Below are 27,897 nucleotides of genomic sequence, written 5' to 3'. Positions count from 1 at the left end.
AAAAGGTAGTATGCAAATAAAAGGTGATTTTTATTACAGAGTAGTAAAGTGTTTACAGATTTCTCGTGCTTTAACTTCACTTATTAAACAAAGATTCTTCCATTAGTGCGTAGTTTAGGTATTGCCTTTGTTTGCAGTACAGTTTGTATACTTTCTCTGAAAAGTGTTGGAAACAATCTATGAAGGAGTTGCCTTAAAAAAGAGGTGAGAGGACTTTACCTATACGTATATAAAGATTAGTGCATTAGAAACGTTCAGGGCACTTTACCTTGGGATGTTCCCTGTTAAATGCTTTTTCCAGTATACAATCTATGTGCTTTAAAATGTTACACGTAGTTATTATGAAAACAAAGACACTTACAATGATCTCATTGCATGATTTATAATTATAAAAGTAACCACAGATGCTTCATTTTCTGAAGATCCTCCTGAGAATCAAAACACCAAGAAGTTGATCTTAGCACCTGCACCCAACCACAGCCTTGGAAATATGTGTCATTATATAATCAACATGAGCAAGCCATTGAGTCAAAATTGGGAACACCCAAATTGGCTGTGCACGCTTAGATGGAAAGAAAAGAACAGGGGTATTGGTGTGTTATAAAACATGCACAAGCCAATTTTTACCTAAAGTAAAATAATGAAAATATTAATTTAAGTAACTTTAACTGTAACCTAAACTTCTATTACAGTGGAATGTAATTTTAGATATATTCCAGTACACAAACAATGTCTTGTCTTACAGTGTACATGTTCTAATATACTCTAATATACAGCAATAAAAAAACTCTTTCAAGAATGCTATTTTTGCCAATTATTCAGTCTTTGATAATCATCCTTCCTTTTTCTCCTGTTTTAAAGCTCTCAGGCATCTGGGCAGTCAACTGGAAAATGTTGTTAGACTTATGTGACTAATCACATACCATTACTAGTGAAGAGCCAGTAGTCAAATTAAATAATTTGGAAAAACAAAAGAAAGCCACAAAACCTGAAATTTATTTCCTAAGCAATGTGGCACAAGCCTGAGGATAGCAAAATATGTTTACAGTGATCACGGCGAACATGTGAATAAATCACGGGTAGGAAGATCTTTTTGTGAGAAAACCAGCCTCATAAGCACAAGAACCTCCTAGCTGGAACTGATAGTAACAGCAGTATCCTGGGTGTCCTGCAGTTATCTCGATTGACTTGAATTAGCTTCGTGGGAGTGTGAGAAATCCCAGCCAGGGAGAGAGCGGCATCTGGATCTGACCAGGAGTGCAGGTGACCCTGCCTAAAATCTACTGGACTAAGCGGCAACCCCAGATCAAGCATCAGCTCAAGTATCAGCCGATGGCCACCTACTCTCAGCTTAAGCAGTGCTTAATAAGAGTTAGAGATACCGTCTGGTGAATGAGAACTGCCCTGGAGAAACACTTCAGCTATAACTTAAGATAAGAAAGCATGAAAGGTAAGCAAAACTGGCAAAGAAAGACCAGAACTAAGGTCACATGATAAGATCAACGATAGAACAAAGCTATATATATGTTCCTGGGTGGACTGCCCAAGGTGTAAAGACTTCCCACCCCCTTTCCAGAGAGATTTTGAAAATAAATCTGCCAGTCCTAAAGAGTACATAAGCCTGAATGGTGTTTGGGTTCTCCTGGAACCAGGCTGGCATTTAATGTCACATATCCCCAACTCCATTATAATGTGTTAGCTTTTCATTTCCTTGTGTTGGCCTAAAAACATAGAGAAGAGGTGATTGTTTTCTCTCAAAGTGTCAGTTGAGTGTATGTCTTAATGGAATAAAAGTGTTATAAGCTTGGGGGTATTTTTAGGCTGGAGTATTGGGTTCCCTACAATATTTCTTCCTGAACAGTCATATTCATGTGTGCTCCTGAAGAAACACTGGAAGAATTTGTCTGTACAATATTTTTGCGTGCAATTCTAACCCATATTTGGCTGATTGGATAAAGAGAAAAAATAAATCTGTAGAAAGGACTTTCCCTCAGTCACCTTGGCACAAACTGTTTATTTTTTAACAGTTTTCCCAGAACTCAGTTTCTGATCCATAATGCACTTGAAACTCCTTTGACAGTGGTGATCTTGGGCCTTATTGTTGATTTTTTATTACAAGTAATTTTTTATTAAAGTATTCTGTTGTTACCGTCTATGTAGCTACAGGATATCTCATTATTCACATGTTTATGCCAAGTTGCTAACTATGCTATGTCACATACTAACTTCGGCATAACAATTGAAAATGTTTAAAAACAAAAAAATCTAGTCTTTGGATTTTTTCAACTACACGAATACTGTTGATGCTTTTTTACATGGTGATTTCAGTGGACTTTTAAAAATTTATTTTTGCCATTAATGCAGGCAAAAGTACACTGAATTTCTTCCCTGAGGTTGTCTGTGCTAGGCTAGGAGAGCTTGGATAAGAAACCCCCCCGGGCTGAGTTTCCTCATTCAGCCAGCTGACCTGCGGTCGTGCTGTGGCTGATGGGGACGGTTCCTTCCTTCCTTTTTGCCCCAGCTACAACTTCCTACTGTGATGCTGGTGTTGGCAGCAGCAAGCATGCAGCACATGGCCGACTGGCTCAAGCCACTCCTCTGACAGCTATGTACTTCTTTATGGGCTCATTTTCAGCTCTGTTCATGAGCCGGTCCACCTTGCCGTGTGGCTGGACGCAGGCTGGTGCATCTTTTTGAGCAGTCCCTGACCAGAAGTCAAGCCCAGACGCAGAGGTGAGGGCGCGGGATCCTGCCCACCAGACCACCAGGGAGGGCTCTGGCTGACGCTAAGTAGGTGTTGAAAAGGCCTCATTTCGTTGGGGGAGAGCGTGGGCTGGCCACAGCTTCCAATGTCTGGGACACCACACCCTCGGGCTTGCTTTTGCGAAGGCAGCAGCTGTGCGGTCCAAGGAAAACGGAATGAGATGCAGCTGCTGGGTCCAGAAGCGACCTCTGCTCTGACACTCCCTAATGCATCCCAGAGGCTGTCTCAGCTCCAGAGGCTTTCCAAAACATGTTCCTAACCCAGATATGATCCACAGACTCTGGGCCCTTATCAAATGTTGATTCACCTCGAATCATGGATGCATGTTGAATAAGTTAATTCATTTATTCGTTACAAATATATGAAATCACTACTTCTTACAAAAGCAGTTCACTTTTAGTCTGGTCATTTATCCTCTTCTGTTGTCTCCAACTCTTAAATATCTTAGACCACATGAGAGGCCAAAAAGATTTATAACATATTAAAAGCAGGACTCTTTTTAAGGCAATCAGCTTGGAGGAGATAGGAACCACAGACTTTATTTTAATGTGTCCTGTAACATAGAACAGTCATATTAGTTTGTGGGGTTTTGTGGTTTTTTTGATGTTGTTGTGTGTTTGTTTTTTTAATCCCACCAGCACTAAAAGCTTCTCTGCCAGATGTTACAGTATACTGAAAAACACGTCAAAGTAAGGATTTATAATGGAAACACTAAAGACAGATACACCAACACTAAGAATTCCAGAGGCTCTGCTCTTACACTATTCTCTTGTGCATATATTTCCAAATGAAATGGACTCATCAAGATTATTGAAGTTGAACGCTGACTATGTATTTGATTTCCAAAGTTCTGGAGTAAAACATCCAGTTTAACAGAGCGGCTGAAATTTCACTCCCCTGAAATCAATGAAGGACTGGAGTTCTGCAGCTGTGCCTGTGACATAGAAATTTTAATAGCTTTAGAGAAACAAGAACTGAAGTTGGCACATTCAAATTGTAAATACGATTTGATAATTATAGCGTCTGTGATCTCATGTAATAGTTTTTCCTTCGTATTGCAACATTTTTGTTTCAATATTTTTATGTTGGCTCATGGCTTTTATTTACATATTCTGATGTACCAGAAAATACTACGAAGTCTCTGAAAATATTTTCCTTCAGTAATTATGGGATGCTTTACTTCTTTAACCTAATCATATTGCAAAACTAATTTGTTTAGTTTTAGAAATGGAAAGTCCTTTTTATAAACTTTTTTTTTTGTACATAATGGATGCTGCTGGTAACTTGCTAGGAAATAAACAGCTAGGAAGACATTGTTCAAAATGCATAGCATTTTAGCAACAACTGTTTTATTTAGTAGAAAGCTGCAGCCCTCAGGATCCTGACATTCTGGCAAGTTGACCCCTAGGTTAAATCACATAGATTTTTGAATTTCCAAATCAGATAATCACTTTCTTTAATACTTCACTGATGTTATCATAATAAGCCACAATCCTTGGATGTTCTTGGGAACTTTGGCAGAGATCAACACAGAAACTGTACATGTAATGTTTCTAAAAGGAATTATACAATTTTCTCAGTTCACCAAAATGTGAATTACAGAAAATGATGATTATCTCTAGATTAGAGGAAGCGAAGCTGTCATTTAAAGCTCTGTAAAATAATCTCCTGTTCTGAACCACCCACAGACTTAGTAGCCCCCTCTGCAGTTGGAACTGCTGGTGGTGCACAGAAGAGAAACTACCACAAATCTATGACATGTTTGTTCTGTGCTAGCTGGTATTTTTGTTAATGTTGAATTATGTCAAGGTGCATTTAGATAAAAATTGAAATACAATTCATGTGCCTAAAAGAATTTTAAACATTGTGAACATTGGGTGAATTTTTTGAAATAGCAAACCAAATTAAAGGTAAGACTATGAAAATATGCTTTGAATTTTAAGATAACTGATTTATTAAACAATGTGTATGTATAGTTAGGTAAATGAAAAAAAATTTTCAGGGCACCACATCTTACAGAAACACTAGCTCTGATCTTACCACCCTTTACATTTTTATTGATTAAAAGAGGGAAAAAAAATATTTTATTCCTAAGGCTTTCTTTACATTGTCCACATTAAAGAGAGGCCTTTAAAAATACCTAGTGGTTTCACCATTATTTATTGCTGGCTTTAAATAATGTTCAGCTAGCTCACATGATTTGTTACCTCCCGTTTATGTGTACTTGATGAGCCGACGGAACTGAAATGTCCTTCTATGGGCGGGCTGGATAGTTTAACCTCTCTCAGCCCTAAAACCCTAAAAATTCTAAACTTAAACTTGGAAAAATTTAGATGTCTAAGTTAAACAGGCTCTTTTCTGCATGAGAGAAGGTCAAGGACAAGAGCAGGAATTTGCCATTTCAGAGACGCACCTTTGTTTAGATGCCTAACATCAGGCACGCAGAGTTGAAAAGTCAGATCAGTGTGCAGCAGAGTATGTTAGTTGCTCCTGCAAAAATTGCCATGGTTGTTACCTTGCACCTTTTATTTTAGAAGATAGAGTGAATGGTTTACCAGGTGGAAATGCCAAAAGAACTTGACTCATTTAACATTCTTGTGGCTCTTATACTGAAAATCAGTTCTGCTTCACCTTTGGATCAGGCTGACAGTCCTCTTCCTTGACTAATAGGCATGAGTGATCATAGAAATACTTGGGGACCTATTGTTGCTGGAGAAATGAATTCTGCTAAGGGGGAGAACTTAATATCTACATAACACAATTTCCCCAGTCTCCTAAAAACTCCATAACTAATTCAAGATGGTGGGTTTTAGCAAGCTTTTGAATACAATTTCTAAGCAGGCAACATACATTACATCTGCAGTTAGGTCATTATTTTGTCACTTCAAAAATCTTGGGCAGTTGTCCAAGAAAAATCAGATGACTACAGAAACTATTGTGAAATCATCGAATTATGCAAAAAATGTTAGAAGTTATCTTGGCACTGTTAGATATCGCTGAGCCAAGAAGATGTCATAATTGGAATACACTGGAAATAAACTCACTTTTATTTTATGCAGATCCCAAGTTAGTTTCACAATGCCCCTTGGAATTATCATCAGTTATTGAGAAGAAAGCTTGCAATATTCACTTGTTAAAAACTCTAATTAAGGTCATCAAAACAGAAAGATCCCATTATTTAAGAAAACACTAGGATCTTCTGTGAATGAATTATAGATATTTACATGGCCTTATGCTGAAGTTTGATACGAGTTTTATAAAACTTTGGTAACTGTTCCAGTCCTATGGTAAAGCTTCCCTTACTGGGTACCTGTTGGACTACTGTGTTCAGGCCTGCCCCACTAGACTGTGGTCCTAAACTTCATGAGCATGACTGTGCCTCAGCATACACCTTTTTGTCTGCCTGCAGAAGTAGGACCTTGCTGTCTTCTGGAGTTGGGCATCAATTTGCATGCCAACTACCTCATCTGGGAAGTGCACCTCTTCTCAGAAGGAACTGACTGGCTTCCCAGTACAGTGCTTCTACTTAAACACCCGGTAGATGTCTTTGGAAAGAACAGCAGGCTGCGGTAGCTTCTCTCCCCACACAACCTTTGGTACTTTGTGGACTACAAAGATGGGAGTAAAGAGGAAATTTCCTCCAGAGCCTTCTTATCTCAGGTAGCCTGCTTGCCTCTGATTTGCCCTAACCTGTTTTTCTTATCCCAATGGCCCCTTGTCTTTAATCCTTTCTGCTTTTGATTTCTTGTGTACATACTGCATGGGCAGGACTGTACATAAGAAAATACATTACTAACGTTGTTCTTTACCTCCCCAGGAGCATGTGACTATACAAATATATAAAAATAAGCTTTACAGAAGTTTCCCAATGAATGACTTCTTCCTTTAGCAAGAAGCAGATCCACACAGAATTGCAATCTACCCAAATACAGTGGAGTAGAGTTCTTTGGGTACAGACCAGAATTATCAGGACTCGGGTCATCACCACACATGATGAGCTCCTGGAAAGAGTGTCTATCTTGTAAAGGATGAGAAAGGTCTCAACCATTGCTCAGGCATTTTGATGCTTAAAGAAGAGAAAATCCTGAAATGTATAGTCTATATACAGTGAGGTGATTTTACTGTGAATGAATTAAAACATTTTCAATAGCTTCCTGAGAAACTATTGTTTCCTATGAGCATTTTTTTTATGTCTGTCCACAGACTGAAATACTGGCTTAGACAATCATTAATCTTCATACGCTTTTATCACAAATATTTTAATTTTAAAAAAATCTATCTATTCTACCTATTAACCTAGCAATATTTATTTTCCAGCCTCTTATTGTGGCTTGGTAAGCCTTCACCAATTTGTAACCTCACTCTGGGAACCACTGGCTTAAGCAATCAAAGGCCCAAATATCTTCAGACACGAAACCTGGAATAACATGTGTTTTCTTCCACTTTTGTTTTACTGAAGTCGAATGAAAACACTCTCAAATCCGGCCCTTTCACAGAAAAAAAAAAAAAAAAAGTTAAGTGGAAAGAGATGTGGTAAAAGCTGTGATGTCGTAAGCATTTTTTTTCTACCACATGTGAACTAGACCACAGTGTCTTATAGAAAAAAAAATACTTTTGTTCTGTTTTTTTGGGTGTCCAGAAATTTGTAAACTTGTTCTATTCAGTCATCAGGTCCTGACTGACTTCTCCCACGCAGATCACAAAGTTTCTGAGCACCCAGGAATGTTTTAACAGGGTTTGTAATTTAGGCCCTGTTTCTTTGGGATACATATATGTAACATACAGATGAGACTGGGAATTTAGTCTCCTTCCAATCACTCATGCATACATTAACTGAATGCAGGGTTTTATTTGTACACCTTTTTTGAAATGTTATCTTGTACCTTCTAAAGTGAATCTCCATACAAAAAGCCTGCATACTAAATATTGGGACATAAGCACTATGTCCTGAGAAAGACATAACACTGTTTCATCACTAAAAATGAGATGAAAATAAGTGCCATGGGCTTGCTAAGAACATGCCTGCTTCTGTGATGGAGCCCTCAACATAATTTGAATATATAACAACAAATGTCTAACTGGCTGCACATTTGGTGCTCATTATTTCAAAAGGGAGGAATTTGCTAGCAGTTACCACACAGTGATATCTGGCATTACCACTTTCACTAAATTTAGAACAGGAAATTATTGCATTAACTGACACAGCAGTCCCATGAGCACTTCAGGCTGAGTCTGCCACTGAGAGGAGTGTCCCTGCCTCACCCCCACCCCTGCTGCTCCCTGCTCCTGCCTCAGAGCCATCCCCCACTCTTCATCTGAAAACATCCTATGTGGTCCTTCATCCCCTGGGTTGAGGGACAAACCCAGGTGAAAGCTACCCATGCAAGAAACCCGAGTTCACTGGGTGGGCATGCAAGTAGCTGCGCTGGTACAAAGCAGGATGTGGTGTGAAAAGGGGAGAAGGAACCATGGAGATGGGCAACTGGGGAAAAGCAGAGGATGTTGTGTGCTGGCTTAGCCTGTTTTAGATGAAATCTAATCTAATCTTTCATCACATGAAACTGCAACAGCAAACATTGACTTCTGCTTCACGCATTCTCAGGGACTGAAATTCTTTATAACTGCTTTCTTTATAATTGGGTATATCTATTTATTGATGAGGAAGCTCAGGTATATTTGGCAACTTCACAGTTATTTATTATGGAGAAATAACATTAGTACAATTCAAAATGCAATTTCACATCTGAAAATCTGGTAGTCTGTGGTTATCATCCTTTCACAAAGAATGATGATTCAAGGGGTATCAGCAGATGTCTTGATGCTGCACTCTGCAGCAAGTATGACCAGCCTGAAAATCCATGAATCCAGTGGGTATAACTCAGGAATTTACACTTGCCGTTCTTAATGAATTTAACCACAGAGACTTTCTATAACGTCCTTAAGTGCAATGGCCTTTCATTGCTCACTTTTCCCGGTAGAAAAGTTTGTGAGGACTTCCTCACCCTTTATACTTATTGACTGTTCCTGTGGGAGACAGCATTATCTAAGTTATGTATATGAAATAACTCACTTTAATTTTTAATATTTCTGAAGCTAAATATCAAACTTATTACTAGATAAATCTGGATGAATTTCCAGGCTTTGTAGTTAAAAACATGCTTTATATTTGACAATGATTCTTTAAAATGCTTATTAGATTTTCCCAGCACATTTCATGAAAGATTTCTCCATCCAGTTGACATTCTAGATTATTTAATCCTCACAGTTACGTCTCTCTTAATCTTCATTCATTTATCTGTAAAAATGTCATTATCTGTCATTCTTGGTCACAGTAGTAGTTGAAAGTAGCTGTATTAGCTCCCATCTCTCTATCTCACTAGTGCTCAAATAATTCGAGTCATTCAAGGATACTTCTCAGTTCAAGTTTGGTGAATACATATAGTCACATACATATTTAATCAAACTCACTTTGCTTTTATATTTCAGAAAAAGTTTACTAATTTCTGGTTTTATGATGCTAAATAAAGGCAAATCAGATATTTTAATCACATTGATGATTATCGTTTATTATTCACATATACACTTGCCCAGAAGAGAATCATAAATTCACATACATATTAAATACTGTATATACCTCTCACAAGGATTACGAGATCGTAACTCAGGCTAAATTTACATTTTTACAAAAGCAAACTGAAAGGACAATCAGGCATTGGGAGTGTATATGCAGGCTGATAGAGGCATATTATTATATTATTATACTATCACATATTAATTATATATTATATAATATATATTATATAAATTACACATTACCTGTGGAGAGGTATTTACAAGTCAACAGTTGCAATATCACAAAGTAAGTCGGAAGAAGAATTCAGGCAGCAAGGTCCATTTTTCCCAGAAAATTACTTTTCTGTTGCTAGGTTTATTGTATCTTAAGATAAGCATTTTCAAGATTTTTGGTTTTCGAGATATTAACTGTGAAAATAAATTCTAATCATGCAGGAATGCTTGAAGTATCTATTTGTCCTCCTGTTCACATCACAATAGCTTGAAGACAGAGCTGAAACCTTTGCTACCAGGATTAGATGAGTTACCAAGGCCTAAAGAATCTACATTATCTTCAGACCAATAACGTCTTTATATTTCGATAGCTGCATCTTTTAAATTACAATTATATTTTAAATGCAACATTGGAAAGCCAGTACACATAAAAGAAATCTGAAGTGTCAGCAAACTTAAATGGAATTAGAGATAATCAACTAAATTGAGAAGTCCATTTTTATTAGCTTTGCAGAAAAACAGCCATTTTTTTCAGGCTTCATGAAAAACAAAGGGCTATTGTGTTCATGCAAAATGTAATTATTAGACTTTGAAATGTTTCCTTGGCAAAATGATCAAGCTAGGATGTGCAAGTCATGCTTTTCAGCTTAGACAATTTGTGAAAATACTTCATTACTCTATAGTAGAATATTATTATCATAGAAGTGTGCAACTGCCCCATGAACCATAATAAATCTGCTGCTTCAGCAACATCTTGTGGCATTAGGGCAACAGTCTGTACCCCAAAGTGTCTAGTGGATGTCTGGGGGTCTGTCTTCTCCTCATTCAGAGCTGTTCTGAAACCGACATAACTCCATGGAGCTCAGAAAACTAACTCTGATTTACTGTTATCTGAAAAGCAATACTGATCTGTAATGCAATGCCTTGGGTGTTGGTGGCAAGGTTTCGGTGTTAGCGGGGCTGTGGGGGCCTCTGTGCGGGGAGGCCGGGGCTGCCCCGGGGCCGGACACGGCCGGTTCCAGCCGGCTCCAACCACCCCCCGCAGGGCCCGGCTGGGCCCCGCAGCCACCGTGGTGGCACCTCTGGGGTAAAGCGCTTAAGAAAGGTCAAACCGCCCCATGGCAGTGTGAGGAGTGAGGAGAAGTAGTGAGAGGAAGAGCCCCGCAGCCACCCAGGCCAGTGAAGAAGGAGGGGAGGAGGTGCTCTGAGGTGCTGGAACAGAGACTCCCCTGCAGCCCCCGGAGGTGGCAGTGGAGCAGGTGCTTCCCTGCAGCCCATGGAGAGGGTCATGGCGGAGCAGCTATCCACACTGCTGCCCATGGAGGTAAATATATCCTGATGGCATGGCGGCCCATGGAGAGCCCGGACTGGAGTGTGTTCTGCTGACAGGAAAGGTGTCCTGGGGTGGACCCATGCTGGAGCAGGTTTAACCTGAAGGACTGTAGCCCGTGGAGAGGACCGATGCTGGAGTAGGGAAAAGTGTGAAGAGGACAGAGGAGCAGAGGAGTCCTGAACTGACCCCAAGCCTCATACCCCATCCCCCTGTGCCACTTAAGGGGAGGAGGGAGAGGGGCTGGGAACGAAGAATTGAATTTGAGCCTGGAAAAAACATGGGGTGGGAATAAGGCGTTTTAGTTTTTTCCTTTGTTTCTCACTATCCAACTATGTTACTTATAATAACAATATTTTATAAATAAATATTAACTAGTTCTCCCCAAGTTAAGTCCATTTTGCCTGTGACCGTAATTGGTAACTGATGTCCTTGCCTTTATCTCAACCACAAGCTTTTTCATCGTATTCTCTCCTCCATTCTGCTGAGGCGAGGGAATGACAGAGAGCAGCTGGATGGGTGCCTGGTAGATGGAGAAGACCAACCCACCACATGCTCTGTGATAGTTTCTGTTACCTTTTATAAGCAACAATATCTGTTTTCTTTTACAATACACTGCCACTTCTTAAGTGGTTTTAGTGCAGCTCGGACCATGTTCTCACTTCGCAGTGCTGCATAATACAGAAGAACTGTGCAGATATGGCAGAGACAAACACATGCCAGATGCTTACTGTGATTTCTGGCTTATCTTGCCCCTCGTGACATTAATCATTCTCACACTTACTATGCCTGATACAATCTCTGGAACCAAGAGACCCCATAAATTACTTTGCAAATGTCATACCTTTTAAATCAAATTATTCAGCTTCAAATATTTTACGATCATGAAAGACAAATCTTAAAGGCAACTCTTTGAAGATAGCATAAAACCAGGTTAATATTCTAAAGAGACAGTCATTCATTTAATATGACTAATTATTTTGAAATGGAAATATTTCTGTGGGGCAATATTTTAATGTACTAAACCATTGAATAAAATTTAAAATGTACTTAGCAAAGAAACCACAATATGTGGCTATGTAAGAAATTACTAGATATAAAAGATGTAAGGGACCCACGGCTGTATTGCCAGAAGACTTTGAAAATATGATTTTTCTGAAGTTACTGGGAGGTATAAGTTTAGCCCTTACATTACTTGTGGAAAACTTCTGCCAAGACCAGATCTCATGAAATGTTATATATAGTCCCTAAAGATCATATATGAATTTCAGTGTGCTATGAATTTAAGAATAATTAGGAATGTAAGGCGAAACACAACTACCAAGAAAAAAATTTTAGATTCTACTGTCGAGTACAAACATCCATATTCTTGCTTATTTTTTCATCATACTATTCTTTTATTCCACAGTATTCTTGGATAACTGAAGATCATTGTTATATCCATCCTTGTCTCCTCCAAGCAACTATACTTATGTCAAGCTCATCAAAACTGTATCTTACTGAAGCATGTTCCAGGTGTCATCTAGGACATGATGATCTCAGCTGGTCATAAACTTTGTTTGGCAATATTATTTTCAGACCTGTAACACAGTTGTATTATGTCCCTTTTATTTATTTATTTTATTTTCTGGCCACAGACATGGGCATTTTGCTGACTCAGGAACCTAGCACAGTCCTAGAGTTTCCAGACCCATTTCCATTTGAATGGACCTTTCTAAATAAAGAGGACTAAACAGAACTCCTCTTAAGACCTTAGTGATTCTCTAAAAAAAACAAATAACCTAATACAAAGTGGCATAAAGAAGTCTCTGCTTAATACTTTCTTGGAGGTATGAGGGACCACCATTGGGCCTTTCCTGAAAGGTAGAACAACGTCCTGTCAACATTACCTGACATCTTTGCAAAAATGTTGCTTTGCATTTTTGCAAAAAATAATCTATAATCAGTACAGTAACCAACTAAAGAATAATAGAATTTAGAGAAAATAATTTATCATACAGAAAAGATCCTAAAAATAAAGTAATGTATGAGCCAGTTTTCTGTGGAAATCTCTTTTGTTCATGAAGATGAATCATATAGCTCTTCAGTTTTGCCGTGTATCTCAGGTTAAAAGTCAGAGTCAGATGCCACTGAACATGAGAATTACCCAAGGTAATCATCAAATACTATCCTAAGCAATGTGTATCTCCTTTCCGAAAGGCAGGACTAGTTCCAATTCTACGTACAAAATGTAAATAAAAAGGATGAATTTCACCTATGTTCAGAAGATTTGCAGAAGATCTAGTAATCATTTAAATAATACCTAAGTCCTCAAAACAGATATTTAACTCCACAAAGTATGTGTACACTTCCTCCTGGCCTTTTGAACAGGAATGAATTATACTTGAAATATATATGCTATTATTTGTGAGTTATTTACCCAGAATAATATAAAGATTCTGTACCTTTTTAGTTTAACCTTGAAGGTAATATATTTCAGAAAATTTCGTGACATCCAAATTTGTGTCAGAGCCAGGCTAAATTTTAAGGTGATAAAAGATAATTCATGAGGAAAAAAAGGCACCAAGAAAACAAAACAAAATGAAACAAAACACTCTCACCCCCCACAAAACTCCCAAACAAGTTTAGGGACTACAAAAAGGGAAACTTGGCAAAACAAGATTTATAGGAGATAGTTAACAAATCATACTGACATAACAATTATGGTGGTTTTAATTTTATTCTTCTGTACTGCTAGTCCAGTGACACTATTCTCCTCATTTCAGTTGCCTGGTTTCAAAGCTATCACACTGAGCAAGGACTTGATATAAAGCACAGAAATGTAAGCAGAACTTTGAAACAAAACAAAATTGGAGAACTTGGGAGTAAAATTTGTGGTTGCATAAAGTTATGAAAAAATCTGACTTTGTTTTCTCTAAATCTGTACAATCCAATAACTTTACCTGAAGAGACAATACTAGTTTGTCCACTAATTAGTCTACCACTGTGTCAAGGTGGACTGTAAGACACAAACTTTACTTTCTCCTGAGTATCTTATCATTTTCTCTGCTCATAAAACAAAGCAAACATACACTGAAAGCTTAAAGTTGTTCTTTAGTATAAATAAATGTAGCATTATCACCTTTTTTGTAATATGATGTATAGGTATTTGACTGCTTCCCTCAAGGAGAATTTTGCTAAGAGTTTCAAGATTCTGTGAAAGACAAGGAAGGCATTCCCCAAGGTGTAAAAGGTACACAAGTAAGGACCTGTATGCTCAGTAAAATGCCCATTTGATTTCAGTATAGTAATGAGCATGTGGATCAAATTCAGCGTTAAAGTGAGTTCTATTTATGCACAGCTGTATTTAGGGGAGTACAATCATGTGTTTTCCATGGCTGGTCAAATTACTGCATTTAGTTGAACACCAAAACAGGGTGGGTAGGAAGAGGAAATATAACAGTGAAATGAAGATATAAAAAGTGGTTAAGAATACAATATAGTAAGTAATGTAAGCAAGAAATAGAAGTAAGGCTTCAGGAATAGAAAAACATTTGTAGAAAAGATACAATGGTCTACAGTCTGGCTGACAGTTTTCTTTCAAAGGTTTTGCTCCCTTAAGGTCTGTGGATCTTCACCGTGCTTATCACAATGGAGGCTTTCATCTAGATAAATACATACAATATCTGAAAAATAAGGAAAATAGAAAAGAAGTCTGGAAGAAGAAAAGTCAAGACCAAAAATAATTGTTAAGGGATTCAATACAGAAAAGCTCTACAGCCAAAAAGTTGTAATTCTTTAAATTCAAAAAGGTTCACCCCCCTGCACCATGAAACAAAAGGTAATAGCTTCTATTATAAAAGCATGTTTTATTCAATTGAATCATTCCAGTTGAAAAAACTATTTTTTTTTTTAATAAAATCAAGTTTTGTGAAATATCTAGAGCTTTTAAGAAGACATTCTAAACTATTTGAGGAGACATGCACGTAAGGGTAAAAGAAAACATTCATTTCCTGGCACTTGAGGCTTTACGTGCTTCTTTTTTTATCTCAATCATCCAGTATTATAGGTTGTTTAATATTTAATATTACAAATTATTTGACCTAGGTAGAAACAAGAAATGGATTTTCTGCACAGAGCATTCAGAATGTCAGTCAAATTACAACTAATGGCAGTGCTGAGGTTTATTAAAACTCCGGTGGGTCACTTAGCCAAAGAGCTTTCTGGCACCACCAAGATTGACATATTAGCATCACTGTTAACATTTTAAAAGATTAAATAAAAAGACATTTAGTATAAAACAACTGATGTATCTAGAAAAAGGTTGAAATATTATCTCTGGTGTATAGATGAACAACTGAATTGCTGTCTACCATTTTATTGTCCCTTTCCATCAGACTTCAGACATGCCACTAGTGATTTCAATGCATCCCAGATGAAGATAACTAGCCATATCTTATGTGATGACTCTTACCGTGTGTAGTATCTCCATCCAACGAGATTTAATTGTTGAAATGTAGTTGACTTGTAGTAGGTTGTCTAGCTGCACATAACCTGTTCCAGAAGCTGCCACTTGAATAGCACTTGAAATTTCAGTCTTTGCCTCAGAAATAATTTACTGTAAGTCTACATACACTGAAGTCTTTGGAAATCTAGGTATCTCCTTTGCCTTAGTCCTCCTATAGAATACCAGTATTAACAGTCAGTTTTGTGACTTCTATATGTATATACTCCTGCACCCCAGACAGAGCCACGGAGGAAAGGCTCTTCTGAGCTGAAAATTTTTCAAGCTCTCGTTTTCCTTCCAAGCATTCTAGTATGATTAAAAAGAAACTTTGTGAAACAGATTTATGCTGGTGTAAAATCAAGGGCAGCATGGATTAGTTGACCTTTTAGGAACTACTTTACTCACTTATAAACCAATAAAATATTGAAAAATGGACGAGCTTGAAAAGGAATATAGTCAGTGGCATTAAAATTGTAGGAGTTGAAATTTCAGCAGAAAGGTCTTCCAGAAGTACTGCAATGGCTTGCTAAGGTCTCTCCCCACTCCCTGATTCAATCACCTGTTGTAAAGTGCGGGCAGAGTTCAACACTGAAAAACAGGGGAATAACTTATAGTTAAGCCAGGGGAAGGAATACTCCCCTCCTTTGATACATCAAAAGCAGGTTGCCTTCCTTGCTGATCCTCAGAACATGACAGCATCTCACATTTTACTCTACCTCTTATTTTACAGCTGAGATGCACATTCTTTGTTTAAAAGATACAGCAAGGCCAAGGACAGAGTTTAGACAGGACAACTATGAACGCAAGTTTTCCTCTCAAGAAGAAAAAAAGAGTGTTGTCAGTGAGGAAAGGCCGTGGCATGAAAGCTAAAATCCCTTCCCTAGTATGTGAAAGATGCACATTGCAGACCATACATTAGAAAAGCGTTCCCTCATAAAAAAAGATCCTTCTCTGTTGCCTTACAAGTTATATGGACCTGGGAAGCAACAGGGCTACAGTAACTCCCTTGGATTTATTTTAGCAGTTCATGCTATGATCAAGGTCTTACTACACAAGAACATTTAATGTGGAATCACTTAAGTCAGTGTAAATTTACAGAGGTTAATACATCATTTTTGTAAATTAAGTTTTTAAAAAAGAAAAAGCAAAGACATGAAACGTTTCCATAATGATAATTTGCCTGCCAAGATCCACACAGACTCATTTTTTATGGACAAGTTACAACTCCTTTAAAATGTTTGTTTAATGGAAATACAAATGTTGGTACAATTTAAAGACAGTGAGTGCCATAAATGGAGAACTGAAAGCTTTTATAGTCCTTTCCAGATGTTCTCTTCAGAATTGCTTTCCTTGGCAACTCATCTTTGTAGTTTCCCATAACGTTAATTAGCACCTGTGTCTGGGCTTTTGGTACATGAGCCTTTTGTCACCTTCAGGTTTTCACAATGTGAGGATCACTGTCCTTTGTTTGGCCAAAAGTATATTTTTATACTGAGGGAAAGCAGAGGGTTAGCAGCAGTTCTTCTCACAGCATCACAGACTGGCTGAGGCTAGAGGACACCCTTGGAGATTGTCTAGTCCAGCCTCCTGCTCAGAGCAGAGGCCGCTGCAGCAGGTTGCCCAGGACCGTATCCAGATGGCTTTGGAGTATCTCCAAGGATGGAGACTCCACAACCTCTCTGGGCAACCTGTGCCAGTGTTTGATCACTCTCACCATAAAAAAGTTTTTTCTTATGTTTAAATGGAATTTCTTGCATTTCAGTTTGTGCTCTGTTCACTTTTAACTCCAACAGGTAATAATGAAAGCTCTCAACTCTACAAAATGAAGCATTGCATGAAAACATATGGAGAGGGTGATGTATTGAAGGGCTGGTCACCCAACAGAGCAAGATGCTCATCCCGCTGCTACATATAACCACTCACTCTTTTTGTATAAGTAGTAGGAAATTTTGCTAGACAAAACAGCATCGAAAATTTATTTTTTCTTTTGGCCTGTGTACCTAACAAAATGCCTCCCATCTATACCCCATTTTGGAATGTAAATGCAATAGAGACACTGAGCTGGAGTACAGTCTGATATAACATGGCTGTGTGTCTATAAGCAGGAGAACCTGCAACATGGAATTCAGTAGGGTCAAATAACATGGTGAGCATAAACATCACTTGTCATCAGTAATGATACAAGATGCAACTTTCTAAATGTGTTTTCTTTCAAAAACTAGTGACATGCATATTTCTGTGGTGAGTTGAGGCTTAGAAGTTAACCAGAGAGATATAGTTATTATTATTATTTTAATATCCTTCCTGGATCTTCAGTAGAGAAGATACTACATATTTCTTTTTTTATGAAGAAACTGCAACAGCCAAAAGAAAAAATTACCCTGGGTGTTGTACTTAGTATTTGACAACGTGTAAAATCACAGCTGGATAGACTAAACCTCCTTATTTAATGATTACATATCTAAGAGATTTCTTTTACATATTGGTTCAGTTAACATTCAGCAAACACTGCGCTCATGGTATCCACGCCTATATGCTACTTTCTGACAAAAGAATATTAATAAGTAGTTATTCTGTTAGGATGTTAGATAGATATATCGATTCCAAAGACTCTTTTGTAAGATATGGATTTGTTGGTCACACATAGATTTTGAAGAGATGCAGCCTCTTTTTCACAAACTGAGCTCTCAACTTTGTGCGAAATATGTTTCAGTTTTAAGATTAGATTTAAGATCCTCCTCCCTTGATATGTTTAACTCCTTTCATAATCACAGCTAGTCTGTATCACTTTCTCATCCTAAAATTATCCGCTTGTCGTTTACATCTTTGCAATGCTGGAAGCAGAAAATAGACTTATAGATTATTTTAGTTAATCTTCAGTGTTACCATCAGTTTAAAAAAACATCTAAACTATTTTTTTATCTAATAATCTGTAATTTACATGACTCATAACTAGTACATGAGATTACAGAACAGAACATGAGCAATTGGGAGAGGAGAGCTATATTTATATACTGAACAGAGAAGTGTACCATTTTAACTGCTTCTTTGTACCTCCAGTCTGTTTCTGGTGTTCATGGAAACCTGTAATGTGGCAAAGAAGAAGACAAAAGCTCACAAAATCCAGAGCCATGGGAATTATCAGGTCTTTTTGCTTTGTTTTTAAATTGAGTGGGTTTGACATAAACGGTGATATGTTAATGTGATTCATTGAAACAGTAATTCCTCTGGTTTTCTGTTTTTAAAAGAATAATCTACTTAAACTCCCTGGGACTGACCATATACATATCATAGGGCAAAGCAACCTCCAGTCCTGTGCACTAGGAATAGGGAAGAGCAGGGAGAAGCAAGCACAGGACAAGCCTGTGCTGTCCAGTGTTTCACCTGTGTGAAACAACACCATCCTGCCTTCGGGGCATAAATGAAAAGGCAAACAGACCTCACCTCTCCCACCACCTCTCCTCTCCCCTTTCTCTCATCAATTATTTGTGTTTTTTCTTACTGAGACATGAATTACATCATTAGAACAAGTCCCATTTGGATACATAAATTATAGACGTGAAACGAATGCTGCAGTATATCACAGTAATGTCTTATTTCCCTAGGAAACATGTATACACACACACATAAATAAAGAGAGAAAGATTTTAAATAAAAAATAATAACTCCCAAACCAATTAGAAAGCATAATATGAAATTCTGCTTAAGGTGAAGTTAATGAGAATTTAGGCACTGGAGTCAGTGTTGGTGTTTCTACAGTCAATTTTGTTGAACACAGGTGAAAATAAAATGCTTGAATTGTCAACCCTTTGAAATCCAGTATTTCTCTACTAGGACGATGCATGGCCAAATTATATCAACACCAATTTATGGTATCTGTACTCCCATTTTCACGTTAGTCGCCTTTTGATCAGCAAATTTCTGGAGTGCCTTCCAGCTCCAGGAGCTATTAGCTCTATTCAGGATGTTATTAATATGACCATTTTGCCTGGGGAGAGAAGATTTGCCTCCTTCTCTCCAAGTGAGTATCATTCTTTTAAACCTGCATGTGTTACCTGCCGTTCCTACTAAACCAGTGTTCAGTATTGCACAAGCATAAAATAAAGGACACATTGAGCAATCTGAATTAAGACAACACTTTTTTTTTGGCATTTTCTCAAAAACATGACAAAACTAATGGGACTGAAAAGTTCTCTATCGTTCAGTTATCCATGCTTGTTCCTCAGATATGCTACAGTCTGCATTTTCTTGGTAAGTGCATAGGAGTTTGCCTTTGGCTTCCATGCAACACCGACCAGATCCAGTGTAGTCCTAGAACTGTATAGCTGGTGTACTGGTATCTGAGTGAGTGTACAGAGATTTCAGGGGCTTTTCCAGCTAAGCACAGCTATAAAAATGCACTTTGGAAATTAAGTTCTTTACTGAGTCCTGGGTTTTAGGTCATTACCAATTAATTCTGGATAGTTTATCTGTATGTTACTGGACACTACCTGGTTGCATGCAATACACAGTTTAAATAAAAAATTACAGATATAAATTGTTTTCCTTTCATAAATTACACAGTATTTTCTCATAGTAAATGAACTTGGTCTGAGTGGAAAGGGAATAGGTACTATGAAGCAATTCCCCTGCCTGCAGTTACATTTCAGTGCTTGAAAATTCAGGAACTGTCTGTTTTTTATCCAAAAGAATGTATAATTTATTAGAGCTGTCGGGCAGACAGAGGCAGACTTGCATTTATTTGTACACTGGTTAACTATTCACACAACAAGTAATGCAGTACGCTTACGAAACCTGCACTGCCAATGCGTAACGTGCCCAGGGTAAGTTGGGCTTCAATTTCCAACGTCATTCAACATTTTAGCTTTTCTGTTGAGACATCACTGAGCCACATGGATAAAGCACGCTGTTTGTGGATGTGTCAAAAGAGCACTGATGTAGAGCTTCTAGGCAAGCCTTTTCATAGACAAACAATATTCTCACATATCCACACCCCTAGCATTAACTTCAGAACTATTTTTCTCTCCTTCCTTATTGACCTCAGACATCCAGATCGGATGTGAAGGAGGAGACATAGTTCTCACTGGCGGTATAGGCTAGGAAGAGAACACCATTTGTGATACTTAAAAATTTAAGGAAATTAAAGATATTCCACTAAGCCAGGCAGAGAAAGATAATTGCCTCCTGTTTTTTCCCGTGTGAGGAACTGCAAAAGCACTGGACTTATGTACCACTAGATGCTGGCTCCAAAGCATACAGAACCATCTTTGATCAATGATCAAAATTAAACATTGCAGATCAAAATGAAACAAGCCTCTTCATCTAGCCCTAGCTTTTCTTTTGAAGTATTTCTCTATGAAATCCTGCTCATCACATGGACTCATCACCCCACTACGTCCTCAGGAAGACCTGTTGCCTGTGGAGTTTGTAGAACCCAGTAATACTGAGAGGAGTTGCTGATTACAGCTCCAGCCTTTCCCGCAGGGCATGCAGTGAGCTGCTTTCCCCAGCTATGCCCTGGAGGAGCCAGGCTCCTCTCAGCAGTGCCTACTGACCAAAGCTCCAGCCCAAGCACAGTTCCTAAACATTTTGGTACATTAAGCAGTAAAAATTAAGAAAAAAATAAGTAATTGAAAATTCCGCATTTTCAGAATATGATTCATCCCAAGCAATTAAAAAGAGTGAAGAGGAGGGCCACAGCAGCATACTGCTGTCCTGATGGCTAAGTGAAGTTCATTTACACTGTCAGTAATCTGGACCGAACCTATGAATCTGGAATGAAAATAGCTGAAGGCTGCTAATTCTGAAAAACTACATTTACACTAGGGCTTAATGTAGTTAAGCCTGTTTTAAGGGCGAAGTAAGCTATACAAGAAAGAAGGCTGTTTTAACACTGAAAACGTTGTCCGCCAAGGAACTTAAGACAGTTTAATCACAGCACCAACTCCTTCTCCCCCGAGTTTGTCGCATCCAGCTACAACGCGTCCCCAGGTTCTCTCTCAACCTTAGCCGGTCCTGCTCGCAGCCTTCAACCCGCCGCCAGCCAGCCGCCCGCCCCAGGCGCTGCCCCGCCGGGCCCCCGCTTCCCTCAGCGGCCCGGGACACCGCCCGCACCCGCGGGGCCGCCGGGCGGGGAGGCGCCCGCAGCCGCCGCCGCCGCCTGGCCCGCCTTGCCGAGGGGGCGCGGGGGCCGCTCCCAGGCGGCCCGGCCGGCCGCAGCGCCGGGTTCCCTCTCGGCTTGTCGCAGCACCTCCCTCGCCTGCCTCCGCCCCCCCCCCCGGCTGCGTCCAGCGGCTGCCCCAGCTGCCGGGGCCGGCCGCCGCGCCTCCTGCGCCCAGTGCCGAGCGGGCAAGGCGGCGGGGAGGCGGTGGCGCGGGACGGGACGGGACGGGGCGGGACGGGACGGGACGGGACGGGTGGTCCCCCGGGGCCAGGTGAGCGGCTGCGCGGCCGGCGGGGGCAGAGGCGGCCAGAGGCGGCGGGCTCTCGGAGGCACTGGGGACGCGGCGGGCTTGCGAAGGTGGGAGCCGCCCTGCGCTGCCGGGCCGAGGTGAGCGACTCTCCGGGGCTGGGCGGCAGAGGTGCGCGGCTTCCTGGGGATGGGCTTTCCCGCCGACCCTCCCCGGGAGGGATCGACCGGGCTGAGGGCAGAAAAGCCCAGCGGGCAGCTGCCTGTGAGGTTGGTGGTGGCGGGCGGAGGGGGGCAGCGCGGGGAGCTTCCACCTCCGCAGGCAAGCCCCGCGGCCCCCGTTTAGTCACGTCCCCCTCCACGGATCCCTCCCCTCGAGCGGCACTAGTGGCTTTCGCCTGGCCGAGGGAAGCAGCGTGCGGGGGGAGCGGAGGGGAGATCCCGCCTGCGAGCACCAGGCGTGCTGTGGCAGCGGGGCGGGGGCCGCGCGCTGCCGGGGCCGTTGGTGGCCGTTGGGACTCGCGGCCGGGCCGGTGCGGGGAGTGAGGCCGCGGCAAGGGGCTGCGGGCGGAACGTTTCTGGGTTCGCCCTGAGGGGGACTGCTCTTCTACCCAGGTACGTTTCTGCTGGTGGGAAAGTTTCCTTCTGGTTTCCAGCCTTATTTTAAGCGCTTAATCAACGGCGATTAAAAAAAAAAAAAAAAAAAATCAGTAAGGTGTTTAAGTGGGCTTAAAAAGTGAACGGTTTTGACTGAGGCGTCAGTTGGGCTCGAATGTGGTTTACGATGAAGAGCTAGGGCAGTGTCCCGTTGGGACGGTATTTCTAGGCTGGGTCAGGTCTTGCTCTCACATTTTCTGTGGGAATGAGTGCTGAGAATATCTTCAGCTCAAAAGGTTTTGCTGCTTGGTTCTCATACATTCTGCAAGGTAACCTGTATCACCAAAAGTAAAATTGTGCCGGTTGTGCACAATAATTGTTTTGAGGGGGTTTTTGTGTGTTTTTTGTTTTGTCCCCTTACACTGGCTAGGCGTACTGGAAGCGTCCTTTCCCAGATGTATTTATTTTTGCATTGCTTTGCAAATATATAGGTTTTGTCATTCATGGGTAGTATGTATAACAGTACTGAACTCTGTTGCTTTTGCTGTGTGATTGTCTTGCATTGATTTATGCGGAAATGTTAAAGAAATGTTTGAACTAATTCACTAGACTTCTAAAGGCATGCCCGTCCAGCAAATTAAATGTGTGATTGTACAAGCCTGGGCTGGTTTTGACTTACATTAATTCAGTTATAGTAATGCTGAAGACGTGGTAGAATGGGCTTTAACATGAGCCAAAATAGAGTTTACAACCTTATGCATGCAGTTCTAAGTGTTACTTGGTCCCAAAACAAATTAGTTGGGTTTTCAGCTCTCTCATTTGTGCTGAAAAGGTAAAACTGGCGTTACGTCTCTACTGAAAACACATTTCTTCCTTTTTCTTGCATAGGTTAACAGTGTACATCATCATGAGAAGAGAGCTGTGCAAGTTGATAGTCCTGTTCTTGAGATTTAGGCTTATGACTTTAGCCCTTCCTTCCTAAACTGGAAAGTATACAGTTGGGTAACTTTTTGCATGGGGGAAGCAAGCAGGATTTGGTCCTCTGCTGGGTGACTGGAAATATATATGTTGAATTAAACTAAAGACGAGAAAACATGCCTTCGCTTAGGAAAGTCTCTGAGGAAGGTCTTGTCTTCATGGAGGAAGCACACTTATAACTTATTGATAAGGACAGTCTCTTAAAGCGAAATGCTTTGAAAGAAGATGCAGGAGAAATGTTGAGTGTAAACAATGTTTGCTCAGATATGAATAGGGGCCAAAGAATTTTCTACTTACACTGCAAGCTAGTATGTTATTTCTGCTGTGGTAGTCAGACACCAAGTGAACTAATGTTACTAGTATCTTTATTAATATTACTTCAGTATCTTAAGGTAATTCTATAGATCAGATGGAGTTTGTGAGCATGTTTTTTCTCTTCAGTGCCTTTCAAATTGAATGTTAAACTTCTATTTCTAATACATCAACAGAAATTGGCTCACATTAGAGCTAGATGGAGAAAGATAAAGGACTACATTCCCATTCTGAAGTTCAGTGCTCAATTTATACAGTTTTTGTTCTGTGAAAGATTTTAGTCAGGTCTTCCACTAATAACCGTAGAATGTGGGCTGATTGAGAAAGTTTTGGACTTCATGAGAGAATAACTTGTTAAATTTGGACCATTTTTAGTTCTTAATATGTAACATGATCAGTGGCCTTGGCAAACACAGTATAGCTTTAAAACTGATCACTACACTTGAGTTTGGAATTTTATGTTTTCAATGGAGTAGTAGATTAGATTATTTGAAGGCCAAAATCAGGGTAGCTCACACAGTTAATCTTGTTGACTTCAACAGAAGAATTGGCATGAATAAGGCATGCTATTTGGCCTGAAATGTTAGCTTTCTGATAAGTGGTAAGTTTAGTAGTAGTATTGTGTCTAGGTTCAATTAAAAGCTTTGTTCTTTTTTCAGATGCATGGATTTAGAGAATATTAATTTGTTGCAGGACACTGGTGGGTGCTACTCAGCTTGTGAACAAGAAAGGAACATAATGAATCACTTCATATTTATTATATAGGTGCTCATGATTGTGATGGTCTTTCCAATCATAAATTCCTGGTACGATTACAATTTGGAAGGGACCTATACTTGCTCTGTGAAAAGATAGGCTTGTGTAACTACAGTAATTAATAAGTCTCAATTATTTGTGAGTCTTGCATTCATTTTGTGCTAAAGTATCTGTGAAATTTATTGTTGTTCGGGGTAGACAAAAGATCCTCTGTAGTTGACATTAAATCAAAGACAAAGAAATGGATCTCGAACTCCTCCCTGGAGTCCCATGGTTTTGTCTCCAGTTGTGAGCTGAACATCTTGTATACCACAGGTGCTCAACCTGTGAAGGTTACTTACAGTGGCTTCAGGACAGTTTAATTGCAGGTGATATGTAGTGGAACTGATAAAAGTTTTTAGAAGTGTATTGGCAGCTAAAGTCCCAGCATCAGCATTTTCTATTTTTCTTTTATCGATTAGTGCTGTAGCCCAGAAATCTAATTATTGTTTGACACAACAGCTGCTTTTCAGCTAGTGCCTTATTAAAACAGTGTTTTTGTTCTTCTGTTCTAGGCCCTCTTCTGCTGGCTACTGAAACACAGTGTTCTTAACATCTCAGAGAAAAACTGTAATTTGTAGCAATTTACTTATTTTTGTTTGCTTTAAAAGAGAACTGGAGAATGTCAGTTATACTAGATGAGACAGTGTAGGGAAAAGAAATAGTTTATGAAGTTCCCCAACTTACTTAAAATACTTTTTCACTCTGCAGAATTTCAAGGAAATTACTAGAATTTATCACATTATTTATGTTTTCTGAAATTTGCATGAGATTCGTACCTCAGGTGATGCCTTAGTTGCCAAAAAAGAAAACCACTCACATATTAAGTACTGTGTATGTTCTCATTTATGGTGTTACTTAAAGGAATCATTGAAGAGTTAAGGCCTAAGAGATCCATCAGTAGGTTTGACAGAAGTTGTCATGTTTGACAAGATGTGACATACTTAGAAATGGTAGAACTAGCAGGAAAACGAGTAATGTGAATATGCTGACTGTGGAAACATTATTATGCACATGTAACAAAACCCAGTATCTTTTTACCAATGCTTTTAGTGTTTTGAATATTCTCTTAAAAATCCCTTGTATATTCTTTAGAGAAAAAAATTACTGTGGGTCTCTGCCTGGATTTAATAGACGTCTGGGCATGCCTGATTGTGAATGTTGCCAAATTCCACATTTAAATTGTGAGTTCCCAAACACACTTTGAATGTCTTACTTTCTTATGCACCAAATTAATTATGGACATAAACTGACTGAATGGATTTCTGACAATACTTGTCACTTCATGTTTTGAAGTCTGGGGGGCTTTGTTGTTCCATCATAATTTATTCATAACATAGTCCATGTATTCATATAACTTGAATTTAAAAATGCTTTCTTTCACTCTTATCTTTCAGCAAGTCAGCATTGTGGTTAGGGTGGTTTATTTGTAAGAAGGCTAATCACCTTTTTTATAGAGGTGGTGATGGTGAAAAAAGCCATGTGGGATGTAGTTGCACAAAGTAAATTTTCTGAGCTGAAACATGTGGTGGGGGCTTCATACAGAAATGGTGCCGGTTTAAATAAATTATTCTAAAGTTGCTTTGAAGTCATCTACTCTCGTGTGATGACTTTCAAGTATTTAAGAATGACTGCTATTAACTAACTCGTTTCAGTTGTATTAGTCTAACATAGGCTCCAGTTGGAACTTTGCCTCTCCTTCATTCCCTGACAACTGGTTTTGGGGTTTGTCCTGTCAATGGTACCATCTCCTTTTTCCTGTGCTCCATAGACTTATGTTGTACCCTAACAAGGAGCAGTGCTAAAAGAGGCCCAGAACACTATTCTGGCATAACCCTGTTTCCTAGAAAGTCTTAATAAAGGACCCCTTAGTATTTACCCCATGAGAAGACTGAGTTGCCAAAGTGACTGTATTTCCTTAGGCTGTGTAGGGCAATGATTCCATATTCCTAATCAGAGTTGTAGTGGGACTCTGGAAGATGCTTGCTTTAGTGCATCCATCTTTCAAAACTGATGAGCTTTATTTCTTTGGTACAAACTATTAATTTTGGTCATTAAGCTGTTGATTAAAACAGTCTGAGGGATTGTTTAAAAGAAAAAACATACAACCAAACAAAAAGTCTCCACCAAGTATTGTGCTTTGTAGCTTCCAGAGCAGTTTTAACAGCTCCAAGTGCAAGATCCAAGAGACCTGTTAAGTCCATAAAGTGAAGTTTAGGATGAAATCACAATATAATTTGTTATTTAGGGTGCTGCTGTTAAAGCCAAGAGAGCATGGAAAGGATAGTGGTGAAGGAAAGTATAAGTGGAGCAGAAACAACTATTTCCTTCCCCCCCATTACAGTAAGATTAAAGAAACTTTCAGGTTTTATTTTCAAAAGTAGGAAAATAAAAAGCATGAGCGGAACAGTCTTCTTTCTGTCATGCCTGGCCCATACTTGATGCCTTACAGCCTGCTTACATTGTTCATTGGTTTGAATATTCCAGCTTTAGGGGTCTTTGTCCTTCCCTCTTTCTCTCTGAATCAAAATTAAGTCCTGTTACTGAATATAAAGGTTTTGTAAAACTTTGTCTACTTTTCTATGCTTACATCTTTGTACACCCTCCTTATCCCTTTTACATGGCTCAATGTGCATGTCTAGCATTCCTTTAATCTTTTTCTATGTGGCAACTTAAATGCAGTCATTGTTGTACTTTCAGTCTTCTACTCTGCAGAACACTTCTTTTGTATTTCCCCCCTCCCCCCAATCAATATACCTCTATACCCCAAATTATTATTAATGAAAACATAAATAACCTGCCTGTAGTTGAAGTAATCAGACTTGTGACAAACATAAGTACTTTATTACATCTCTGCTTCTTATGCTTCATCAGTACTTTGTAAACTCTTTGAAGTGGAAACCTGCTCAGGTATTGCCACTGAACTTTTTTTAGTTTGCTCTAGAAGATTTAATGGAGTGTGTGGATAATACTGTCCTCTCAGGGGAATATACAATGCAGAAGAGGGTTTCCTAGATAGTGGATAACTTCCATACGAGCTAGAAAGAGACCTCTTGCTCATCTTCCAGGTGACTGCTGGATATGAGGAGGTGAAACATTGCCAAACTAGATAAGAGGGAACAAAAACTTCTTTGAAATTGTCCCGTGTTCCATTTTTGCACTATATATGACACACGTTACTGTAAGAGAGAATTAAGTACCAAAAATACTTTTTGGCACTGAGGTCTGTAATGGAGAACCATCCAATAGCACTCTGGCACATACTACACTCATGAATCCACTTATGCAAGCCTTAATGATTAAGCTTACACTTTTACATGAGTGTAAGGGGAGGCTGTGAGTTGAACTGAGGGCAGACCTTGGCATGCACAGATTGGTATTTGTAATATAAAATTTTAAAAAAAGTATTTCTGGTCCCAGTATCGTGCAGCAGTTGAAAG

At 39.4% G+C, this 27,897-nt stretch overlaps 1 protein-coding gene across 1 annotated transcript in view; it reads left to right on the top strand.

Moving 5' to 3' along the window:
• Positions 1-21,816: 21,816 nt before the first annotated feature.
• Positions 21,817-27,897, top strand: part of ADGRG2 (adhesion G protein-coupled receptor G2) — a 61,877-nt gene continuing 55,796 nt past the window's right edge. Inside the window, exon 1 of the mRNA XM_042788578.1 lies at positions 21,817-21,916. The gene's annotated coding sequence lies outside the window, so the exon portion shown is untranslated. The remainder of the gene's footprint in view (positions 21,917-27,897) is intronic.

This window comes from Tyto alba, unplaced genomic scaffold (genome assembly GCF_018691265.1).
Source record: "Tyto alba isolate M040663 unplaced genomic scaffold, T.alba_DEE_v4.0 Super-Scaffold_14, whole genome shotgun sequence".
NCBI lineage: Eukaryota > Metazoa > Chordata > Aves > Strigiformes > Tytonidae > Tyto > Tyto alba.
Note: the sequence above shows the minus strand (reverse complement) of the source record. Positions and strands in the feature narration are given on the sequence as shown.